This window comes from Oryctolagus cuniculus, chromosome 7 (assembly GCF_051225735.1).
Source record: "Oryctolagus cuniculus isolate XC-2025 breed Fujian yellow rabbit chromosome 7, ASM5122573v1, whole genome shotgun sequence".
Lineage (NCBI taxonomy): Eukaryota > Metazoa > Chordata > Mammalia > Lagomorpha > Leporidae > Oryctolagus > Oryctolagus cuniculus.
Window position 1 is genome coordinate 156,885,980 of NC_142873.1, and position 24,411 is coordinate 156,910,390.

General features: G+C 49.8%; 1 protein-coding gene across 5 annotated transcripts in view; it reads right to left on the reverse strand.

Annotated features, from left to right (window-relative positions):
* The window catches only part of VPS13D (vacuolar protein sorting 13 homolog D), a 276,465-nt gene that overhangs the window by 18,314 nt on the left and 233,740 nt on the right, over positions 1 to 24,411 (reverse strand). Inside the window, exon 68 of one of the 5 annotated variants that reach the window (XR_016210247.1) lies at positions 16,447 to 16,543. The exons of the other annotated variants lie outside the window; for them this stretch is intronic. The gene's annotated coding sequence lies outside the window, so the exon portion shown is untranslated. The remainder of the gene's footprint in view (positions 1 to 16,446; positions 16,544 to 24,411) is intronic. 5 annotated transcript variants of the gene reach the window in all.

The window sequence follows — 24,411 nt, forward strand, 5'->3', positions numbered from 1 at the left end:
TAAATTTCACAGTGTATAGAAAGGAGCAGTCCTTCCAGTCAACCAGCTAATCCAAAATGTCAGCACCAAACGAACTTGAGCTTTGAACTCCGAAAACGCCCGAGTCGGCAGCACAGCACGCATGTCTGCTTCCTGGGGAAGGTGCTGCTGATACAGTGGCTGATCCACAGCAGATACCCGCCCGGGGAGGGAAACCAACCCGGAGGAAAGTCTTCGTCTGGCCATCGCTCTCTGACATCCACTGGTGGCCCCAGAACCAAAGATCGCAGTAGTGAAAACAAGTCATGTCACTTTCTTTAAGCAACAATAAATGCAAACAAGGTGACACAGGGAGATCTAACCGATTCCACTCGGTTGCTCCTGCCTTTCAGCTGGGGGGCCAGCAGTTGGCCAGCCACTATTTGTTCTTCACTTACATGATGAGTAACTATGTCATAGCTGTATTAGTTGAAGACAGATGTTGCACACACAGACACATGCCCTGCATAGCTTAAGTCATTAGCTGGTGGGGAAGTCTGTCATGGCCAATGTCTACCAACCAAGCGATGTTCGAACCAATCAGCGAGTGAGTGGAGAGCGTCTGTGTCAAACATGTGACTTCCTGGCCTAACAGAATGTCTATTCGACCGATGCTGCATCTTCCCTGGGGCTGTGTGTATTGACCCCAGCAAAGGGATGGATTGTCACTGCATTTACCTCATGTATGTGTTCAAAACTTCTGTTTTAATCAAGTATCTTACTGATATACTATGCTCGACTGAGCACAACTAGACTGAGAACAGAAGGTCAACCCAGACAATCTCTTCAAATATTGTTAACCAACTGATAGCAGCTATGAGACATTAGGGTCACCCGCACATCTATCATCTCTAAAAGGAACCCAACAGCCCATCTACACAGTGCTGTCTGCACCAGAACACGTGAAGGGGTTAACACTGCTGATGTCCACCTCAGTGCAGTGTCTGGAAGTCCAAGCAGCCAGGAGTTGCCACAGGCTGCACCTACTCTGACCTGCAGCCCTCCCGCCCCCCTTGTCTGCCACATCTACTTCCAAGGACTAAGTCGAAAGGGTTTCTCCTCCACAAACAGGTCTGACTCCTTTTGGCCCAAACCGTCACCGGTGAACACTCCGCGAGGGTGTCGACCTCTGAAGTTTGGCTCAGTTTACATGAGAAATTCTTCCCCATAGTTCCCAAGCAGAAACCCACCTTCTAGAACCTACTCAAAGACAGCATTCAATCTACAGGCCTTATAACAACCACTGAGCTCTGGCTGCATTAAATACTGAATCAAGAAAACGGTATTGAGTATCTAAGACAATCTGGATTTCAGACACATGAAGAAAGAGGTTGGGAAGAAAAAACCCATGGTTGGTTCTTAAAGGAAATTAGTGACTGAGGATGCAAACTAAGGTAGCTAAAATAAAGGAGCCTGCTCTGATCCCGGAGAACAGCTTGTGCCTGCCACCACCCTTCCCCCCCTGATACAGGCACAGTGCCCGGCACACAGAAGGCATTTATTTAGTAAAACGCCACCTACTGTCAGGAGTGCACCCGTAGAGGGCCCTGCCCTCAGGTGGCTAGAGGCCCACATGGGCTAGGGCACAGTGGCTCATTCTTCTCACCTCAGTTTCCTACTGAGGAGCTCACGGCTTCAAACTGAAGCCTTTTCCTCCTGCTTTCTTGCTAACTTGCACTCACTCTCCCTGGAGTCCTGAAGCCACATGTGTTACGACGCACAAAATCCCACACTGCACTGCTGCCACTGAGAATATGGGACAGGTGGGGGTCATGAGAGCATTAGACATTATATTTCTCTTGCAATTTGACATCCAGCAGCAGGGACGACATTTCCTGGGCTGAGCCCTCTCTCATCAGGGGGATTCACACCTGACTTGTTTATAGGGGTCAAGGCTTCCCATAATCTAACACATGTTTGGGGAACATGACATTGCAACTGTGACAGCTGGTAGGACTAATGCCAACAGAGATGCCTACTGGGATTTCAACACTAAGACAAAAATACCTCGGACTTTTTTCTTAGTCAACTGCCTCAGGGGGTGAGACTACCTGTTAACGAGGCAGGGTGGAGAGGGGCAAGGCAGATGCACTTTATAAAGAATTGCCATCAACCAGATGGATGACGGCATAGTGAGGGTCTAGCCTAGCCTGAAATTCCTTTTTCACTTACTCTTTAAAGAGTTATTTTATTTTTAAAGAACTTATTTGAAAGGCAGAGTTACAGAAAGAGTCAGGGAGTGATCTCCCACTTGCTGGTTAACTCCCCAGTGGTTATAATGGCCATGGCCGGGGCAGGCTGGAGACAGGAGCATGGAACTCCATCCAGGGCTCGCATGTGGATGGCAGAGGCCCAGGCATTTGGACCAGCCTCTGCTGCCTTCCCAGGTGCATTAGCAGGAGCTGGATCTGAACTGGCTCTCCTAAGGGATGCTGGATTATACCTTCCAGCATCATTATAAAAACAGGCACTTTACTCAAATACTAATTCTGTACTAATTCTGTGTTCTCAGTATAATGTTCAGACAGTATAGTGCTTACAAGAATTTCTTAAAAAAAAAAAAAAAAAAAAAAAAAAAAAAAAAAAAAAAAGAATCTCTTAAGCCATAGTCAAATTCCTTGCTAACCTGTCACCTCTAATGCCAATCTCAAGCTACTTCACATGAGGCCATGGCGCAGTAGGTTCTAGTCCTGGCTGCTCCTCTTCCAAACCAGCTCTCTGCTATGGCCTGGGAAAGCAGTAGAAGATGGCCCAAGTCCTTGGGCACTTGCATCCATATGGGAGACCGGGAAGAAGCTCCTGGCTCCTGGCTTCAGATCAGTGCAGCCACCTGGGGAGTGAACCAACGGAGGGAAGACCTTTCTCTCTGTCTCCCTCTCTCACTGTCTGTAACTCTCTCTCTCAAATAAATAAATAAAATATTTATAAAAAAGATTTCACATGAGCCAAAACACATGATTTATGATAAACTTGATGTTGTGGCTATCAGGTACAAATACTAACAACAGCAAGCTGATTGAATTAAACACACCAGGTATTTTCGGGTTACTTTCTGGCAAACAATGACATGATTTCTTTCCTGCAGTCTTTCTGTTATCTATCCTCTCCCAAAAGATGACCAGATGATCTTCTCTAAGGGGAGAAACAAGAGTTTGGAGCAAGGTGGTAAGAAGCAGCACAAACAAGGCTTTGGAAAACAGCCAACAGCCAGTTATCAGCTGAGACACTGCAGAAGTTACCAGACTGTTCTCAGCCTCAGCCTCCTACTCGATTCATGATGCTGAGATAGAGGATGAAAATAATGGCACTGGCACCGTGGCACAACAGGTTAATCCTCTGCCTGTGGCACCAGCATTCCATATGAGCACCAGTTCGAGTCCTGGCTGCTCTTCTTCCAGTCTAGCTCTCTGCTGTGGTCTGGGAAAGCAGCAGAAGATGGCCCAAGTGCTTGGGCCCCTGCACACGCATGGGAGACCAGGAACAAGCACCTGGCTCCTGGCTTCGAATAGGTACAGTGGCTGTTGCGGCCATTTGGGGAGCAAACCAACAAAAAGAAGACCTTTCTCTCTGTCTCTCCCTCTCACTGTCTGTAACTCTATCTCTCAAATAAATAAATAAAATCTTTAAAAAGGGGTGGGGGGAGGTGGCACTGTGCCTGCATTGCCGGCATCCCATATGGGCACCTGTTCATGTCCCGGCTGCTCTACTTCTGAACCAGCTCCCTGCTATGGCCTGGGAAAGCAGTAGAAGATGGCTCAAGTCCTTGGGCCCCACAATACCTGCATGGGAGACCTGGAAGAAGCTCCTGGCTCCTGGCTTAGGACTGGGACAGCTCTGGCCAGTGCGGCCAAGTAGGGATTAAACCAGCAGATGGAAGACCTACCTCTCTTTCTGCCTTTCCTTCTCTCTCTGTGTAACCCTGACTTTCAAATCAATCAATCAATTTTTTTTTTTAAAGTATGAAAAACATATAGAACAGTGCCTGGCATACACAAATTAATTGTCTACCTACTCTAACCTTATTTGGAATTACTGTGTGTCAAGTCAATTGAAGACAGCAGAATGCATTTTATCTCCACAGTGCACTATGGGGCACACACCTTCCCGAGTGCGTCAGGATTCCCGGGAGCAGAGCAGATGGCAGGTACAAAGTAATTCCACAGGAGCTGGTGCTTACAGACTCTGCGCACCTGACTGGCCCCATCCGGACTACACCCCCATACAGAACTGCCTCGTGAAGAGCCCCAGGACTGATCCACCAGCTGTTCAACGCATTAACCAGATGTCAACTTCTCGGAATTGGAATTAATAAAGTTTTAGAAGGTTTCCGTCAATAGCATTCGCCACGGTTGGCAGTAAACACTTCCTCTCACTAAGTTCCTAAGATCACCTTGATGCCCACAGCCACTGCAGAAGGGGGCACTGGCTCCAGCACCTCCCCCAGTGCTTCGTTCAATGACCACGGCCAAGCAGAGAACGGGACGTAGAGCCCATGGAGGCTGAGTTACAGAATCGATTTGTTCACTTTTTCTTTTCTTTTTTTTTTTTTAATTTGACAGGCAGAGTGGACAGTGAGAGAGAGAGAGACAAAGAGAAAGGTCTTCCTTTGCCATTGGTTCACCCTCCAATGGCCGCCATGGCCGGTGCGCTGCGGGCGGCGCACCGCACTGATCCGATGGCAGGAGCCAGGTACTTCTCCTGGTCTCCCATGGGGTGCAGGGCCCAAGCACTTGGGCCATCCTCCACTGCACTCCCTGGCCACAGCAGAGAGATGGCCTGGAAGAGGGGCAACCGGGACAGAATCCGGCGCCCCGACTGGGACTAGAACCCGGTGTGCCGGCGCCACAAGGCAGAGGATTAGCCTATTGAGCCGCAGCGCCGGCCAATTTGTTCACTTTTTCAAAACCACCTGCTCACTCTGCTCTCCGAGGTTTCTTATACTCTCACACCATGGAAAGCGCATGGTGGAGGTGAGGTGAAAAAGAAGAGGCAAGCAGAGCAGAGGTTTCAAACAGTGGTCAGAACACGCGGTTACCGGCACGGGAATGAAAACTCACGCCCAGCGGCCACATACGCGGGCTTAACAGAGTCTGGTTCAAGCCCTGTAGTTGGACTTCAGGAGGAGCAGGGAGCAGCTGAGACTGTGGAGGGTCACAGAGCGGCCAGCACCACCAGCACTTCGCACAGTGCCTGGGCTCAGAGGCAGTGCTCGATGCCCATGTGGTAAATGAACAGCCCAAGGCCACGGGGCTGCTAGAACTGGTGGCGGGAGAGCCAGGCTGCTGCTTCTGAAGCTGAAGGAGCGGGCAGGCCGCAGTGACTCTCCTCTGCTTTGCCAGGGAAAAGCCTGCTGTTGGTAGCAACCCAGGAACTGCAGCACAGGACGGCTGCTCACTCCATCACGGGAACAGCAGAGTTACTGGCCGGGGTCAGTTCTCCCACAGGGCAACTGGAGAGCTGCTTGGTGGCCCGCAGGAACGTGCATCCTTTGTACTTCACCGGGAAGGAAAAGAACAGTGGGGCTTGGGCCCTGGCAGCCACTCAGGGATCTGGCTTCTCCTCGAGGCAGAATCCAGACTTGCACTCAGAACAGCTCAGAACCTTCGGACCAAGTGATCAATTCCCTGCACCAGCTCAGATCCCAAGGAGAACTCTCTGCTGAGACTCTGTGTGGCTCTCATTATTTCAGGCCCAAGTTTTAGGCTTGATTTTTATTTATTTTTTATTTTAAACATAGAAACATAAAAAATCAGCTGATCACTGACTCCTCATCTCCCTCCTGACCAGCTGGTGGTTTTTAGTTGTTTGCCCTCAGATTTAAGCAATGGCTGAGCTTTCTCAGAAGCCAAGCCCACCGCTAGCCAAATCTGCCCCTCTAGAAACAAGACATGGCTTCTTCTCTTTGGGCTTCCCTTGGTTCTGGCTGTGCCACAGTGCCTGAGTATAACGGCCTGGCGGGCACGAGGCAAGGAGAACTCTCATGCACCTGAATGGGCACTAGGTTCAACGGGGTCCTTTCTCTCTGGAGGGAGAGGAAGCAGAAGAGGAGCCGGCGGTTCCATGACACCCTTCAGTGTCTCCACAAGGGGTATGTTTCTGCCTGGTGCCATGATGTTCAACCCAGCAACAAAAGATTATTCTTTATTTGGTGATAAGAAGGTCAAGCTGCCTTTTAATTAAGTGCCGCCAGTGTTAACATGAATTGGGCTGATTGTCATAGTCCATCAATCCTTGGCAAACTGGGTTGTTTGGTCTGGACAGCCAACAACATTCCACACTACTGGATTTTTCTCCCAGATCCCCTGCGGCCCCAACCCCCCCCCCCCCCCCGCCGCCGCCAAACCGTTCTAAAAATTACAATCTGTTCTGCTGTCTCAAGTTACATTCTGTAAATAATAAGCAATGCTGATGAAATGCAAAAAGTCGAATATTTGTAAAGCAGAACAATCTGCAGTATGTTCCACATCTGTGTCACATTAAACATGTACTCAACAGATTCGCGGATTCCTGTCTAATCAGTGCACAGGGTGATGTGGGCCAGGAGGGCTCTCGTGCCATGGGCCACAGCAGAGCTGAGGACCAGCAGATGTAGGTGGGGGGCTCAGTGATGGCATCGTGAGGCGGAGATGCCAAGCCCCGCTGTGCACACGACACCTGGACGCTGAGCCCGCCTCTGTATGCAGCACACACTGGTGGGTCACTTCTGCGGTCCAAGCCCTCTCTGCAGTCCTCAATGCTGCTGAGGCAGGGCCCATGGCAGTTAAACCAAATAACAGGTTTTGGTGACAAAATGTCTAAGTGTCTATTAGAAGAAGCTGGCTCCCCATACATTGAAATGACTACAAAATAAAAATAGAAGGAAATCAATTAAACTCCATTTGGCAAAATGCCTTGAGGCTACCAGAGCTGACAGTTGCTATGCAGGCAAAATCTGACCCACCTTTTCTTTTATCCCAAGTATTTCACACACACAAAGATACATATTCATGTGTGTGTGCACACACATGCACTCACACTCCCACTTCAGGAAAACTGGCAGAGCACGCAAGAGAAACTGGTATGTTGTAAGCATGGCATCATGCTACGTCCCTAAATGATCCGGGGGCTCCCTGTTGGAAAAAACCAGATTCACACGTGACCAAGGGCCCGTCGGCTTCTGAGGAGACTCCGTGGGGAGCTTCCGCAGCCCCATCTCAACTGGCCCTTGCATCTTCACAGTCCCATCAGCCCGGGGTGAGAAGATACCAGGACTGACACTGCTGGGCCACCCAAGTCCACGTGTGTCTGTGGCTGCTCTGACCGAGTGTTAACTGCTTGGACCCAGAATTTGTGCTGAACAAATAGCGTGACTTGACGGGAGTCCCTCTCAGACCTACGCTGAGCCACCACTGTGCTGAGCACCCTGCAGATTCCGGATTCCGGAGGGACACCCAAGCAGGCGAGGGGGGGGTGGGACTACATCCTTGCGGTGACTCCAGAGGAGACCCAGACCACGCATCAGTGAGGACAGAGCACAGGCGCTGCGTGCAGCTGCTGGAGAGGTCTGGCCTGCACGCCACAGGAGGCAGCGTGGGCGTCTCAGGAAGGCTTAGCTTTAAGGCTAAGCTCAAGGCTGAACAGGATCTTATTAAGATCTTGTACCTCATTTGCACTAATCTGCCAAATCTTACAGTGGGAACTGGTGGTGAAAAGTACCAAGAAGTAGGAGAAAAACAAAAGCCAGTTAACAGGCCACATCACATGCAATCCAAAAGCATCTGACTAAAACCTCATTCTTTTTTTTTTAAAGATTTATTTATTTTATTATTTGAGAGGCAGAGTTAGAGAGAAAGATAGGGAGAGACAGAGAGGTCTTCCATCTGCTGTTTCATTCCCTAAATGGCTGCAGGAGCCAGAGCTGGGCAGCAGATCCAAAGCCAGAGCCAGGAGCTTGCTCTGGGTCCCCCACATGGGTGCAGGGGCTCAAGCACTTGAACCACCTTCCACTGCTTTCCCAGGCCATAAGCAGGGAGCTGGATCAGAAGAGGAGCAGCCAGGACACAGATGGGATGCCGGCACCATAGGTGCTGACCCCAGGCCTCATTCTTAATGCTAGAACAGTTGTCTGAGAACGTGATACCAAGTCTTTTATAAAGTCGTGAAGCAGAGTCTAATGTAAAGGAACAGAATTCATCAAGTGCTCAACCTAAATTTCATGAAATCTGGAAGAAAGATAAGCACTCAGTTGACGAGAAACTGATTCAATGACAGCTGCTGGACGGGTCAGATCAAGACAGGGTGAGAACAAACAAAACAAAGACCCCGGGGCAGGTGTTAGCCTGCAAGTTAGGATGCCTGTGTCCCACGCTGGGGCACTTAGGTCTGAGTCCTGGCTCTGGCTCCTGACTCCAGCTTCCCACTAGTGCAGGCCCTGGGAGGCAGTGGTGATGGCTCCAGTCCTCGGGTTCCTGCCACTCACGCTGGAGATGTGGGCTGTTTCTGGCCCCCAACTTTGATGTGAACCATCCCAGCCGTCGCAGGCATTTGTGGAACCAGCAGATGAGACTTCTGTCTGTCTCTCAAACAAATAAGTAAAAGAATTTAAAAATACACTAAAAAAAGAAGGTAAACTCTGAGCTCGTGGGGTTTAAAAAGGATTGGGATGAAGGATTCACAACAGAAATCCAAATCAACTGAAATGTGACCGGAAGACTCAGCTTTCCCAGTTGTTGAGAAAGGCAAATGGTGACACTGAGACACTGCGGACTCAGACTGGCAACATGAGGAGGACGACGCTGGGCTCCCAGTACAGACCTGGCACACCACAGCCACTGCATGCAGTTCCTGACTGAATTCTCAGGAAAGGGATCACGAGCACTGGGAGGGGGCTGGACAGTGGATCTTCCAAAGCACAGTGGGTGGAGCCTCAACGTATAAGGCAGCAATTAAAAAAAAAAAAAAAGATTTACTTCTTTATGGGACTGGTGCTATGGCACAGTGGGTTAGAGCCCCGGCATCCCATAAGGGCACCAGCTTGAGTCCCTGCTGTTCCACTTCCGATCCAGCTCCCTGTTAATGCACCTGGGAAAGCAGTGGAGGATGGCCCAAGTGCTTGGGCCCCTGCAACCCATGTCGGAGACCTAGAAGAAGCTCTTGGCTCCAGGCTTTGGATTGGCTCAGCTCCAACCATTGCAGCCATTCGGGTTATGAACCAGTGGATGGAAGACCTCTCTCTCTGTCTCCACCTTTCTCTGTAACTCTTTCAAATAAATAAATCTTAAAAACAAAAAAAAGATTTATTTCTTTATTTTGAAAGTCAGAGTTACAGAGAGAGAGGGAGAGACAGATCTTCCATCTGCTTGCTGGTTCATTCCCCAAATGGTGGCAACCACTGGGGCTGGGCCAGGCCGGAGCCGGAGCCTAGAACTTCATCTGGACCTTCCACGAGGGTGCAGGGGCCATCTTCCACTGCTGCCCCAGGCATGCTAGCAAGGAGCTGCATCAGAAACAGAGCGGGCAGGATTGGAACGGGCACTGATGGGATGCGGTATTACGGGCAGTGACTTAACTCATTGTTCCACAACAGTGCCCTGGCTACTCCACCTCTGATCCAGCTTCCTGCTAATGTGCACCCTGGAAGTCACAGCTGATGGCTCAAGTACTTATGTCCTTGCCACTCACTTGGGAAACCCAGACTGAGTTCTGGGTTCCTGGCTTTGAACTGGCCTGGGCCTGGCTGTTGTGGGCATCTGAAGAGTGAACCAGTGGATGGAAAATCTCTCTCCATCTTTCTCTCTGCCTCTCTACTTTATCAAATAAAAATGAAAATAAGTAAATAAAAATTTAAAACAAATTTTAGAAAAAGATTCAGGAAGCAGCCTGACACAAACACCAAAATGTTTCAAGTAAATTTAAAATCAAAAGTATGGATCTATCATTATTCTCTGTGTACAGCAGGGACTGTGTGCAGACCAGGAAGGAAACGAGACTGGCCAGCCTTAGCTGTCTTTTGAACAAGGGGAGGTCTCAAGAGGAAAAGGCCAGGCAGTGACCATTACTTTCTATGCATCTTCTCTCAAGACTGGGAGGGCTGGCCTTTTCCTGCCTTGCCCCATCGTGGATGGTGGGGAAAGAGGGCCAGGGACCCTCTGAGGGTCATCTGCAGGACTCTCCTGGCATTGTCTTGCTTTTTTCAAGGTGGGGGGGCTTCTCTTGCTCGCAGCAGCCAGTGGCTCAGAGCTGTACGCTTCTAACTGAGTGGGAGGTGCAGGCAAAACCACCATGAACAAGGCACTCACAGCACTCTACCCAAAGAGCCCTGGAGGCGAGATGGCTACTGCAAACGGAGGACCCGAGGAGTGGGCCAAAGCAGAGTGCACCGCCCAGGCACCCTAATTCCCTCCCAGCTAACGCAGGGAGGCAACATCTGGAACTGGTTTTGAGGCTCTCCAGCTGCAGAGCCACTAGAGCAAACGAGCTTACACACTGTCCTCTCTGATTCCCAGCAGGGTGAAGTACAGCCCAGAAGACAAGCTGGGTTCGGAGACCCAGTCAACTTAGCTTTGAAATGTTCTCCTCTCCCCAGCCCCCTTGGAAAGCAGAATGGTCCAGGTGATGGGAAATAAAAAAGTGAAACAGAAGGACTTGGGGTCATCTCAACTGTGTTTCTATGCCTTCATAACAATCAGGGGTACCCCTCGGGTTGACACCCAACCTCCAGGGCACTTGTTTCTCTGGGAAACAAGAACCAACAAGGCTAAATCTTAACTGGTAGACTAGGGGGCTACCTCTATAGGACTGGAAAAATTTGTGTATTCAAAATGTGTTAGAGGGGCTGCTGCTGAGGCATAGCAGGTAAAGTCGTCGCCTGCAGTGCCGACATCCTATAGGGGTGCCAGTTCGAGTCCCAGCTGCTCTACTTCCGATCCAGCTCTCTGCTATGGCCTGGGAAAGCAGTAGAAAATGGCCCAAGTCCTTGGGCCCCTGCACCCACACGGGGACCTGGAAGAAGTTCCTGGCTCCTGGCTTTGTATTGGTCCAGCTCCAGCCATTGCGGAGTGAACCACTGGATGGAAGACCTCACTCTCCCTGCCTCGCCCTCTCTCTGTAATTCTGCCTCTCAAATAAACAAATAATTTTTTTTTTTAATGTGTCAGAACTTGTTGGGAGCCAGGAGGTAGTGGAGAAAGATGCTGGGCCCTCTCAGACAGAGGCAGCAGCAATATAAAGTCTTCTTGGCTTTGGTGCCAGCTACTGCTTTTCCCACCTGCCTCTCTGGGCACTGAGACACAGGCTTTCGAACAAAGACCAGTGAACGGGGTTCCCGCTCTCCTGCCTTTGGTGTCACCAGTGCAGAGTCTGTTCAGTGCAAGGCACCAACACCCTTCTCATCAGGCTCTGCTCCAGCCTCTCTTCCCGCTGAGGATCTGTGTCTCCTTCTGGACCAGGGGCAGACGGGAGGGCCAGCACATGGTCGTCCCAAGACCAGGTTCCTTCGGGTCGAGAGAGGCAGACAAGCCTGAAACAGCCCTGATGTTGACAAAGGAGAGTGAGTCACACAGAGGCAAGAAGTGACTCCCTGGCTGCTGCTCTCCACTGTTCCCTCTCTGGAGGACCACTCAGACCCCAGACGCTGGGATCAGACGTCCTGCATGTCACAAGCAGCAGCAGAACTTTCCGGTGCTATCTCTATCTTAACATTTTTGCAGATAAGAATTTCTATGAATCCCATTTAGTGAGTCATCTGGCTAACTCAAAGCATTTTTAAAAAAGATAAATCACTGCTTTTCTTTATTTTTTGACTTAATTATTTTATTTATTTGAAAGACAGAATTACAGAGAAAGGAGGAGAGACAGAGAAAGAGAGAGAGAGAGAGATGAGAGATCAATCCTCTATCCACTGGTTCACTCCCCAAATTGCCGCAATAGCCGCGGCTGGGTCTGGCCGAAGCCAGAAGCCAGGAGCCTCTTCCAGGTCTCCCATGTGGGCGCAGGAGTTGAAGGACTTGCGCCATGTTTCCAGGCGCATTATCAGGGAGCTGAATCGGAAGTGGAACAGCTGGATCTCGAATCAGTGCCCATATGGGTTGCTAGCATCACAGGTGGAGGCTTGACCTACTATGCCATAACACAGGCCCCAACTCACAACATCTTTAGTCACTGTTAAATGGGACCAAACACATTCAAATGAGGAGCAGAATGTCTTCATACAATTTAACCTGAACTGCTTGAAGACAGAACCCCCAAACAGGAACCCTTAAAAGTCACCTGGCACCAAGGTGTCCTACACCTTGGGTTTAACAATCATTTAATGGAAGAGTCCAGATCATAACTTGGCTCCTCCCCATGACTCGCCACCAGAGCCTATTTCTAGGCTTTAGAAAAGCACCTGACCATGGAAGCACAACTAGTCTGAATCTGACAACCTCAGGGCTGGCCAGCCATTCAGTCTCCTCTCTTCCCTTGAGAAGCCTTTTTTTTTTTTTCCAGGCTCCACAGTACCAAAATAAATATAAGTTCTCATTGACCACCGAAATGATGTTATAATATGCGAACACATAAACTACTGCCAAAGCTTCCTGTGTTGTGCATCACAGGGAGCTCTCAGGTGCTTAGCTGGCTGGATGGCGGAGCAAAGTCAAAGCTGGAGCCAGGAAGTGTCACTGCTATTTTGTGGAACCGGCAAATTCTGAATGAGAATGGTTGCTGCGGCTCATCACTGGGAAATGCCAGGGCAGCACAGCTCAGCGGCCTAGCTTTCCCCACCGGCAACAAGCAGCCAGGGACTCCCTGTGCTCAGGCCCTCTGTTGTCTGGCCCAGGAAGCCCTAGACTGTCAGCCCTCCCCAGCTTTCCAGCAACAGGGAGTCCCCTACACCACCTCTGGTTTGGGCCGGCGGTGAGTAGAACTCAGTGAGCAATGCTGCCAGACCGTGTAGTACTGTTGTCCCCAGCTGTGTGTGCAGCTTTTCCCAAATCTTCTCGGTCATATGCACCTTCCACACCCAAGAATCAAAAGGAAGGAAATGTACGGCTGAGAAGACGTCTCCGACTTGAATTCCGGGGTCTTACGGGGGAAGAGGCCTAGAGGTGACCTGGAAGCAGCACGGGAGGAGGAGGAGTCTGTGCTCCGCACTCAGACTGCCAGGAGGAGGAGGAGTCTGTGCCAGGTCCGAATCTTGGTTCCCTCTCTTATTAGCACCTCCGAGGTCTTACACACAGCGTGCAACTGCTCCAGGCCTCGACGTTCCCGCCTCCCTGGGTTGTTGTGAAGACTAAATATTAACGAGAGTAATGCATACAAAGTGGTCAGAGTAGTGTCTGTAAATGCAACTTCCACCACTTCGCTGTCCAAAACATGGGCCTCCCCACGATGCCTCATTCGTTGTAGTCGGGCAGTGACAGAACACACGGATGGCACGGACAGGGCACAGGCAGGTTCCCAGTTTGGCCAAAGCCTGTGATGGGCCGACAGACAAGAAGAAACAAACCCTGAGTGGTGTGCACTCTTGCCCTAGACGCCTCCGGCGTGGACAGCCCTTCCCTCAGACTACTTATGCCCAGTCCTTGTTGCTCCGCCCACTTACGCAGTGTGAGAACCTGGGCTGCTCCAGGCCCTGGAGGCACAAGGTGGCTACTGCCACACGTCCTCCCTGGTAAAGGGACAGAGTTCTCATGGTTCCACCTGCCTCTGACAGAAGACGCCCAGGCTACCCCGCCATTGCATGGGATAGCCTGCACCAGCTCTCCAGTACCCAGGCTGGGCCGTGGAGGCCAGAAAGTGGGGCTATTCACAGCCTCGGAGGGGACTGGGCATCGGGGAATGGAGAAGCAGCACCCTGAGCCCGGGCAGCTCCACAGGCCCCACTGTCGGCACCCCACCACCTCTGCCACCGGCACGGCCTCCTCGGAGACGGGTAGGTTTCCTGTTGTGTCAGCCCTGCTTCCTTCTGCAACATTATACTGCAAACAGCGAGCTCCCCTCAATAAAGCACGCGGGTGTCCCGTTTCTGGCCGGGGGAGGGAGGCAGGCTGCTTGGCTGCTCCAGAGAGAACCCTCCCTGGCCGACCCTCTCAGGACGGCGCTTCTCCCTCTCCCCGCCCCACAAGCTCTGCTGGGAGCAAGGCAGCTCGCAGGCTTCCCTGGATGACCTCAGACGGGCACGTCCTGAATGGCAGCTGGCTCCATTACATGCAGCGTGAGAGGGTTAAGCAGGACGGCCTCAACTCTTTATAAACTTTTGCCCTGTGGATATGTACTCATTGGCGGCAGTACAAGACTCGAGCTGTATTACACGCCTTAACGATATGGTTCAACTGTCGGTCAGGCTTGGGCCTGGCACTGGGCCAGACCGCAATCAATGGGACACAGAACCTCCCCCTTTCAGATCATCACGAAGGCTCATATTATCTCCTTTTCGTCGTGCTGGTTAAATTTATGGAGCAGAACCCTGAAGCCGCATTCCTCGGCCCGGGCCGGCCCACGCGGCCCTCCCTCCCTTTGTTGGGTACTGTAAGCGAGCCCTGCTCCGCCGACTGCAGGGTTGTTAGTTCAGGCACTGACTGTTTGCTCATGACTGAAATGAAAAGAGTTCAGTGGGAGGGCAAAAGGACAGCCCAAGTGTAAAACCCCATCCCAGCAGGCCCTGGGCCCCTATATAGTCCCCGGGCTGCTCCTGAATGTAAGACTTCACTTTGTTCTCACCACAGCAAAATCTTCAGGCTGATCCCTGACAAACTTCCTGCCACGCAGCCACCACATCCCCACGCACCTCCAACTTGAACTCAGGGGTTTTCCGGGGGGGCCTCAGTACAGCTAAGACACAGCCTTCTTCTCGTCTTCCCAGGTTCCACAGAAGATAAGAATGCACACACTGGCTACGAGCTGTTCTTATTCTTAATACAGAAAAAAGTAAATAATTTTCAGCCCTTGGCTACCAAAGTGGGACACGTGAGTACTTGTATGAGAATGCGCACGTGTTTGCATGTGCGCCTGGAAGGGAGGTGTTTATAGGGGATTTGGTTTTATGGGACTGAACAGGAGAAGGTCCTGAGCACGAGACCTGCTGGGTCTCCCACTTGCTCTCACGTGTGGGCAGGTCTCCACTGCAGCCTTAGAGAGCACCCTAGGAGCACAGCACCCCTGGGCGGCTCTGGAGTGGTGCGTTCAGAGCTCCCACAGAGGGATGTCCTCTGACAAGTGACCCCTGAGTGACTTCGGGTTCTAAGTGGGTAGATGGGGCAAGTCTCCGCCCCACCCTCACATCTGTGTGTCGCATCCCAGTGGGACTGCCTATACAATGAGGTTACGGTGTTGAACTGCGGGTCTGGAATGGTTAACTGGAACTCTTCTAAACAAGGCCCAAGGAGAGACAGAGAGACAGAAAATCAAACCAAAAAGCAAACCAGAGACAGGATCAGAGGATCCGGTAGGAAAGCCCCCGAGGGGAGTGTCTTCCTGCAGCCATCTTGACACAGTACTAGAGGAGGGCCCACGATGGGTTAAATGGGTTAAAAATGACACAGAAGTCCCACAGCAGCCACTCACTGCCCGCGGGCACTTCTCAGTTCTCCGCAGAGGCAGCCCTCTTAGGCAGGCTCTGGAGAAGCCCTGCTCCATCGGGTGAAAAGTCGAGCTTCCGCCATGGACGCAACCCACATACTTCTCAACGGAAACCGTAAATACACTCATGCACGTCGCTCCCAAAGCTTCCTTGTCCACTGATGTTTCTACAGATGAGTTAATGGATTTGTCATTCCAAAGCCTAAAGCGCCTTCTGGGGGCGGGGGGAGATGGGAGGTGCCGTGGAAGCATGGGTCATGGCAGACTCTCCCGCTGTTCAGACTACGGCAATCTGTCTGCATGTATGTGGTCTGCTTTGCTGAACATACGGTGCTACAGGAAACCACTTGAGCCAGGAAACAAGGGACACAGAAAAGGCAGGTAGGCTCATTGAGCAAATTCTCCAGCAGAGACTGTAATCCATTCAAGCTGTCTCCAGTTATTCACATACATGTCCAGAGTTCAATTAAGCCTTTAGTCATAATAACACCTCCCATCTCCCAGGACAATCTACAAAGCACTTGCACTCACATTATCACACAGGTTATATTAACACAAACAAGTGAATCCAGTCCCATCAGGGCCCAGTTTGGCCCACCATGAGCCCAGATGCAGCGAGAGTCTTTGATATATTTGGACCTACCCCTGGGAACGAGATTCTGTCGTGGGCCAAAACAGAGTTTGAGAATTTAGAAACAGTGACCTCAATGCCCCCACTTCCTGTTGGACTTTTCTATCTTAGGATCGCTTTTATGACAATATTCTAGGAACATATAATCATAAGTAAAACAAGGAGGCCAAACTGAAAATGCAGGAACATGAGTTACTTAAAAACAGGATGCAGCAAGCCACACACACACTGAGAGCGGCTGCCGTCAGCACACTCACCACCGTGCGCGCTGCTCTCCCGCGTGCTTTGCGGACTGCTTTTCCGGGATCTACCCAACGTCACTCCAGCACTGTGGGCAGGGTAGGAAGTACTAATCTGATAGGTTTGGGGATGAAAGGGAAATATGGTTTAGAATTTGCTTTCTCACAACATACACATCCCTTCTTACACAAAATACCTGTTATCAAAGGTGGTTTTTGTTTGTTTAAACATTGATTTCTTGACTATGAGCTAAAGGACACTGTCAACACTTCAAGTAGTCCCACAAGGACTGAGTATAGGGGAAGTGGCCCTCTCCCAACAGGTTCCCTGGGCTTAAATCTGTATGTAGGAGGGCCTGATATTCTCCAGCCACGTGACCCAGCCTGCTACGTCGGGGGCTGCTCTGCAGTCTCCTCGGAGGTGAAGTCACAGGGAGGGCTGAAGGCTGACAAGGCAGACTTGGCCACAGACTCAACCCACGGGGAGCACTCAGGTAAGCAATTGCCCAGCTGGGGACAGGCCTAGACCCACAGGCTGCGAAGGAACACATTACACCAGTGCCTTCCTATTCTTAGTAAATATTCTAAGTTCCATTTGCCCTGTCCGGGCTTTCTCATGCCAATGTCCAGTTTGCTCCCTCCTAGGCGGGGAGGCCCCTCCGTGTCACTCTTCCAGGGAGTCACACAAACAGTTCATCTGTTCATCTCAGCCACACGCAGATTACCAGGCAAGGACGACCCTCTCCCCTTAGCTAGAGAGGAGAGGCTAAAAGCTATCTGCAGAAGACTGCAGAGCAGACCACTGTTGGTGTTGGAACTGGAGTTCTGTGCTCATGGTTTGCACGCACTCTCAGTCTCTTGTCAGGAGGTCAGGCCGCCTCCCGGACCCAAAGGGAACACCCAGACAGGTTATTTTGATTACAGAGATTTGAGGCAAGGAGGGACTGATCCTACACTGGCAAAGTAAAAGAATGTGAACTGCTGTCACTGCACCACAGTAAAACAGAATGATGTTCCACGCGACTGTTAGCTCCGCCACTGCATTCTGGGAGTAAGATTAAAATCTCATGACTCCTACCATGAAATTTAAAAAAATAGTGTATTAGAATTAAGAACAGTTTTAAAAAAATCTGTCACTAAGAGCAGTCATTTAGCCTAGCAACTGCAAGGCTGGTTAAACGGGAGTGCCTGTGTTTGCTATTGGCCTTGGGTTCCTGACTACAGGTTCTTAATAATGGAAACCCTTGGATGCAGTGGTGATGATTCAAGAAGTTGAGCTCCCGGCTCTGGGCTCTGAGCTCGCCTCGCTCTAGCTGTTGCAGGTACTTGGGGAGTAGGCCAGCAAATAGGAGCCTTCTCTATTTGTATCTCTCTGCCTCTCAAGCAGAAAAAAAAAATCCATTACTAAAACACTTTGTACTTACGATATTGTCTGGATTAGTCTAAATCCTAAATGAAATTCGTGGTCTGAATGCTATTCCCCCGAGAGCAACCTCCCTTCCCCAGTGACACTGAGAATTTCCTAGGAAGGTCAAAAGGCACCAGAAGTCACATTTCTGGGAGCAGGACAAGAGGGACGACGAGGCTTGCAACGAACTAGGAAATGAACACTTCTTATCTGGAGGAAGTTCGCTTTCAAAAGCTCAAAGCATTACAAGAATCCAAACTTTCCTCTCCACTTGCACTATGCAGAGGTCACGAGACAGAGGGTGCATGAGGAAAGCATCACCCGCGCACACCACACTGAGCCAGAAATCACAGACGGTTTTTCCTCTTGAACTCTTGGCCTTTAATTCAAGGGTTTTTTTTCTATGTTTTGTTTTTGTTTTTGAAAACAGACACAGGGGACCCCGACCGACCATCGTGATAACATCGTGGGACCGTCCTGGCAGGAGTCGGACAGGTAAGCTCTCGGCACTTAGAACAGCCCCGCTGGAAAGGAAAGAGGAATTCGATTCTACAACTCAAACCCCTCAAACAACACTAGCGCCGACTGTCATGCGCCGGGAAAACACGCCCGTCTTTGAAGAACGCTTTCCAAACCACGTAATGCTGTCAGAGCTGTTTATCAGAAAGCTGGACGAGCAACAGTAGCTGAAAAGGCCTGTCAGCTGTCACAGGGCCACATGCCCCATCCCGATTTCCGCAGGCCATCGTTCTCGGCCGGCTGCCCCTCGGCAGACGACAGATGCCAGTGTTTGGAGACATTCGCTTCATAACTTTTAGCCGACAAAACTGGCTCCAGGACAGATTTCCATGTCATGTGGGACTCTTGGCTGAACTCTGCTCGAACCCAGAGGCATATCATTTACAGCAGACACTAACAATAGTTTGGGATCACCTGCTCTTCACAAGTGAGTTCAGAGCAAGTTCGTGGCCTCTGCACACCTCTTCCAGCGTGGTTCTCGCACACGTACAGAGGCCGGGAGCCCTGCACACCTCTTCCAGTGTGGTTCTCACACACGTGCAGAGGCTGAGAGCCCTGCACACCTCTTCCAGTGTGGTTCTCACACACGTACAGAGGCTGGGAGCCCTGCACACCTCTTCCAGTGTGGTTCTCGCACACGTACAGAGGCCGGGAGCCCTGCACACCTCTTCCAGTGTGGTTCTCGCACACGTACAGAGGCCGAGAGCCCTGCACACCTCTTCCAGCGTGGTTCTCGCACACGTACAGAGGCTGAGAGCCCAGGTGAGTTCCTCTACCTAGCAATCCCGACCCGGTTTGTAGGCTTGAACTCAGCTGTCTGCTTTGTGTGAGAAATGGAACAGGCAAGGCAGACACTCAGCAAAGCGTACGCATGAACTCCAAGTCTTGGCCCCACGCAAGCAGTGTGCACGGCCAGGGCAGGGTGGAGGTGAGGGCTACCAGGACTGCTGCTGCAGTTCTGCTCACCATCCGATATTCAGGAGGCGATATCAACACCAGTGTCGTTTCTTATGCCCTAACCGTCTGCTACAAGCAGGTCAAGTGGCTGACATGAGAGGACTTTCAAAAGTTTGTGGAAAATGAAATTAAAAGATGTTTATTTTAGGGCAAGAAATTTTTGAAATCTATGCATATTTTTTTGGTAGTATACATTTTCCATGAACTTTCTGAACACCCTTCATATGGATTTCAATTTATTTAATTATTTTTTGCACCAAAAGAAAATTACTTTGGGGGCCGGTGTTGTGCTACAGCAGGTTAAGCCGCCTTCTGTGACACCACCATCCCATAGAGGTGCCAGTTTGTGTCCCAGCTGCTCCATTTCTGATCCAGCTCCCTATTAATGCTTCTGGGAAAGCAGTGGAAAATGGCCCAAGTTCTTGGGCCCCTGGCTTTGTCCTGGCCCAGCCCCGGCTGTTACAGCCATTTGGGGAGTGAACCAGCAGACAGAAGATCTCTGTCTCTCCTGTCTCCCTGTAACCCTGTTTTTCAAATAAATAAATAAATCTTGACCAGGAAAAAAGAGGACTTACTTTTAATTCTACTTTCCATGAACTTTTGAAAGTATCTTCATATACATCACATAATTTACTGCACATAGCCAACCACTGAGGCCTATCAAAACCCTTGCTCCAGGCCACAGCTGAAAGACTGCAGGACAATGACTCAAAGGAAACCCTCCCACCTCCTCACCCCCCCCCCCCAATCTTTGTATTACAGATATGGGAACCAATCAGGACCTTAGGGAACCCCTTCTAGATTCCTGCAAATGCCTTGTGTTTACACTGGTTGCCACACTGTTTCTTCCCATCTCTTCTCCAGAATTGGGGATGAACTGGTGATTTTATGTTCTTTCCACATCTCTTTCTGAAACAAGCGCTTCCCTTTGAAGAAAGACCTCTTGCCCTTGGAGTGTCAAGATAAGAAAACTTTCAGCAACTTCCCTTGGAAACTACAAAACACCCATCAGCACCCAGGATCTAAGTACAGTCGCTCACCAGCTGCCAGACCCTCTGAAGAGCTTTTATGGTTCAATGAGGGGTGGTGACAGGGCCATGTCACTACCCTCGGGTGTGCCGTTTCTTTCATGTTCCTGGGATCTGACAAGAGCCTTCCACAACCTGTTTCTTTACAACACACAGAATGAGAGATTAAAGGCCAACACCGGACTCAGAGCTGGGTTGAGATTGGCAACGGCTTCTCACCAGAGGCATTCTAAATGTTTCTGGGAAACAGGGGCTACAGACTGCCTAGGCAGGTGCTGTCCAAAAGTGGCTGCAAAGATTAAATGAGATCATGTATGTGAGGCACAGAGCCATACCTGGACCACAGTACGAAGCTCACAAACATGAGTAATGATGCCATTATTAGTTATTGACACCATCAAATCCATAAAGACTGTTTTAACAGAAACCACAGATATGAATTTTAGTAAAACCATATAAGTTCAGAGCTACTGTTTGGAGGTAGAGAGGAAAAGGCATCAAGAAAGGACAAATGAATTAGTGAAAAGTCTAAACTATAGGATTTCTGATTAAATATGACAGATCGAATCCAGAGATCCCTTTAAATCGTAAGCAAACAGACTCAAACAGCGTGAGTCCAGAAGGATAAAGAGAGGTGTCAACCATGCTTTAGAAGCTGAAAAGCAGATGGACTTACGTGCTGACATGCAAGCCGGAGGAGCAAAAACCACAGACACTGAGCTAAGTCGGAGGCCCTGTGGGGCCCTGAAGGCCTGGGGGGCTACAGAAGACCAGGGAGGCAGGTAGAACTGGTCAAAGCAGGAAGAGTGGTCACAAGGAGAAGCAGTTAGGTCTGTTGGTCTGCCCCTCCCCCTACCCAGCCTGCTTCTCAACAGAGGACCGCCTCACGGGTCCCACCTGAGCACTCCATGGTGGGCCCTGCACCCCCCAGCCCCCGTCCCCCCAACTCCCAATGCACTTCTATGCCCATCTTTAAATAGGAGTAAAATAGAGAGACAGGAATCACCAAACATCTGAGCACTGTCTATTCAGAAAGAAAAGGACCAAAACAAGTGGAAGAAAGAAATCCTACACGGTGCTAGGAAAGCAGAGAATAACCAGTCAGGGAGACCGGGGGAGGATATCCAAGAAAAATAAGGAATCCGATAACTTACACAATGTATTTTTTAACAAGAAGGAAAGAAAGAAAGAAAGGGGGGGGAGGAGGGAGGGAGGGAGGGAGGAAGGAAGGAGGAAGGAAGGAAGGGAGGGAGGGAGGGAGGGAGGGAGGAAGGGAGGGTGGGTTAAGAATCTTAGCATAAAGAAAGTTGAAAGTAAATAACCATTTGAGGATAAACTAGGAATACACCTTTAGGAAACCAAGAAAGCAATAATCAAAGCAGTAACTCATTCTAGGGAGAAAAATCAAACCAAAAAGTTAAAAAGGAAATGTACTCAAATTAATCTATGTGGATTCACTGGGAATGCTATTTAAACAGGAGAATGGAGAAAACACAGCACTAATCAGAACAGGATGCATTATATTGAAAAGTAGGGAGAAGGAACATGTATGCACAATAATGGGAAGCTAAATGATATCAAGAAATAGTAGGAGACTCATGCATTTATTTCTTTATTTTAGAAACAGAGAGGGAAGTACCTCCACAGGGAAGAAGCTGCGATGGGTGTGCAGGGAGCAGCCATCAGGGACAGAAAGGGCGGCAGGAGAGGGCTGCTTCCCCAGACACTAGAGAAGATGATTTACTTTTGGAATGTGAACATGTAATTACTCATATAAAATTTAATTTGAAAAGATAATTTCTGCTATAGCAAAAATAATTCAAGTCAAAACCATAGTTTTCTAAATCCTTACTAATATTAAATATGTACGAGGCAAAAGAATAATTGATAAGTCAAATGATCATAAACTAATTCTATAAACAGTAAAACTATAATAATTTGTTTTCAAAGAGCTGTGGTGGAGTTGGTAACAAGGTGGGGGAAAAATGCCTGTAACTTTACCTCCCCAATATACACCTTCATACACAAAAGCAATTGTGTTGTTTTGAGAACAAACAGAAAGTTAAATCATTAGTAAAGAAGTACATCAAGGGCCAGTGCCGTGGCACAGTAGGTTAATCCTCCGCCTGTGGCGCTGACATCCCATATGGGCACCGGTTCTAGTCCCAGCTGCTCCACTTCCAGTCCAGCTCTCTGCTATGGCCTGGGAAAGCAGTGGAAGATGGCCCAAGTCCTTGGGCCCCTGCACCCGCGTGGGAGACCCGGAAGAAACTCCTGGCTCCGGATCGGCACAGTTCTGGCCACTGTGGCCATCTGGGGAGTGAACCAGCAGATGAAGACCTCTCTCTCTCTGCCTCTGTCTCTCTGTAATTCTGCCTTTCAAATAAAATAAATAAATCTTTTTAAAAAAAAGTTTATCCTCAATTATTGAAATATTCTCAGTTTTTTAAAAAAAGATTATTTTATTTATTAAAAATGCAGAGAGAGAGAGAGCAAGCCAGAGAGCGCTCTTTCATCCACCGTTCACTCCCCAGATGACCATAAAAGCCAGGTCTGGGCCACACCAAAGTCACAAGCCAGGACTTTTATCGGGTCTCACCCACATGCCTGGCAGGGGCCCAAGCACTTGGATCATCTCTGCTGCTTTCCTAGGAGCATTAGCAGGAAGCTGGCTTGGAAGCGGCGCAGCCAGGACTTGAACTGGTGCTCATATGGATGCCAGTGTTGCAAATGGCAGCTTAACCTGTTGCACCACAATGCTAACCCCAAAATATTGTCAGGTCCAAATGCCCATTGTATGCCTGGAATATAGAAGTCCAATAATCATTAATGAATTTTGGGGACGGCATCTGGCCTAGCGGTCAGGATGCTGGTTTAGACGTCCGTGTCTCACATCAGAGTGCCTCGGCTTGAGCCCCTGGTCCTGTCCTGATTTCAGATTCCTGAGAGTGGGCACCCTGGGAGGCAGCAGCAATGGCAAGCAGTTGGGTCCCTGCCTACCCCACAGAGGAAACCCAGATCGAGGTTCTGGCTCCTGGCTTTGGTCTAGCTCAGCTCCAGCTATTGTGTGCACATTTGGGCAATGAAGTAGTGAATGGGAGCTCGCTCGCTCGCTCTCTCTCGCTCCCTTTTCTACCTCTAAAATAAATACATACATATACTCCTACTGTACATTTATCTGTACTTCCTAAAGCAAGTGGATTGGAATAGCTCAAGTTTAAAACTGGCAACTTTAGGGAAACCAAACACTGGACCTGTGGGAGCTCGGCTTGCTAAGCCTCAGGAGGTGGCAGGTGGCAGCTATTACCACCCTGCTTGTGTTGCTGGGCTCAACCGGTAGTCTAGTGAACCAGTAAGCATAACCCTCTGTCCACTGTGGCATTCCTCATGGAGGCTGGTTACAGTGGTCCCTAGCCAGGATTTCTGTAACCCCTGCCCCTGAAAATGAGAGGTGAGGTTTTGCTCCAACCCCCTTTGAAGTTTCCTGCGGCCCCTGGGATTTTACGGTATACTTGGGTCACCGCCGCCATTATTGATGTCTGAAGTATGTTTTGGGAAAATCTACTAGGAGCTGTCTGTGGTGTTAACACAGAACAACTGCCTCATAAAAATGACTTTCCATCAGGAGTTCAAAGGAGCATATCCAAATATTGCGGGCTTATCCCATTCTACCAACTTTGCTAGGGCAGAATGCTGAGGTTCGGGCAAGCAAACTGAGACACACGCCTCCACGACCTCTAAGAGTCAGGATGGCAGTGACACAAGCCTTTTGGCAAGATGGACTTTGGACTTCTGTTGTGCTGAAGGTAAGATTTGTTAGGATGGTAGGTTAAGCTGAAGGACCAAGTTAGGTAAATTCTCATCAGGTCTTTCTAATGTGTAATAAGAAATCTTTCCAATCCTCACTTCAGTAAACCCAGCAAAAGTGAGGAGCAAACCAGGGAGGCTGGCAACTGTCGGCAGGAAGCTGAGCGAAGCGTGAGTTGCAGTGGTCCCACAGCTCAGCCTGCCACTGCCCGTTGGTGTTAACCACAAGGAAGAAGAGCGGTCATCACCATGTTTGCAACCAGA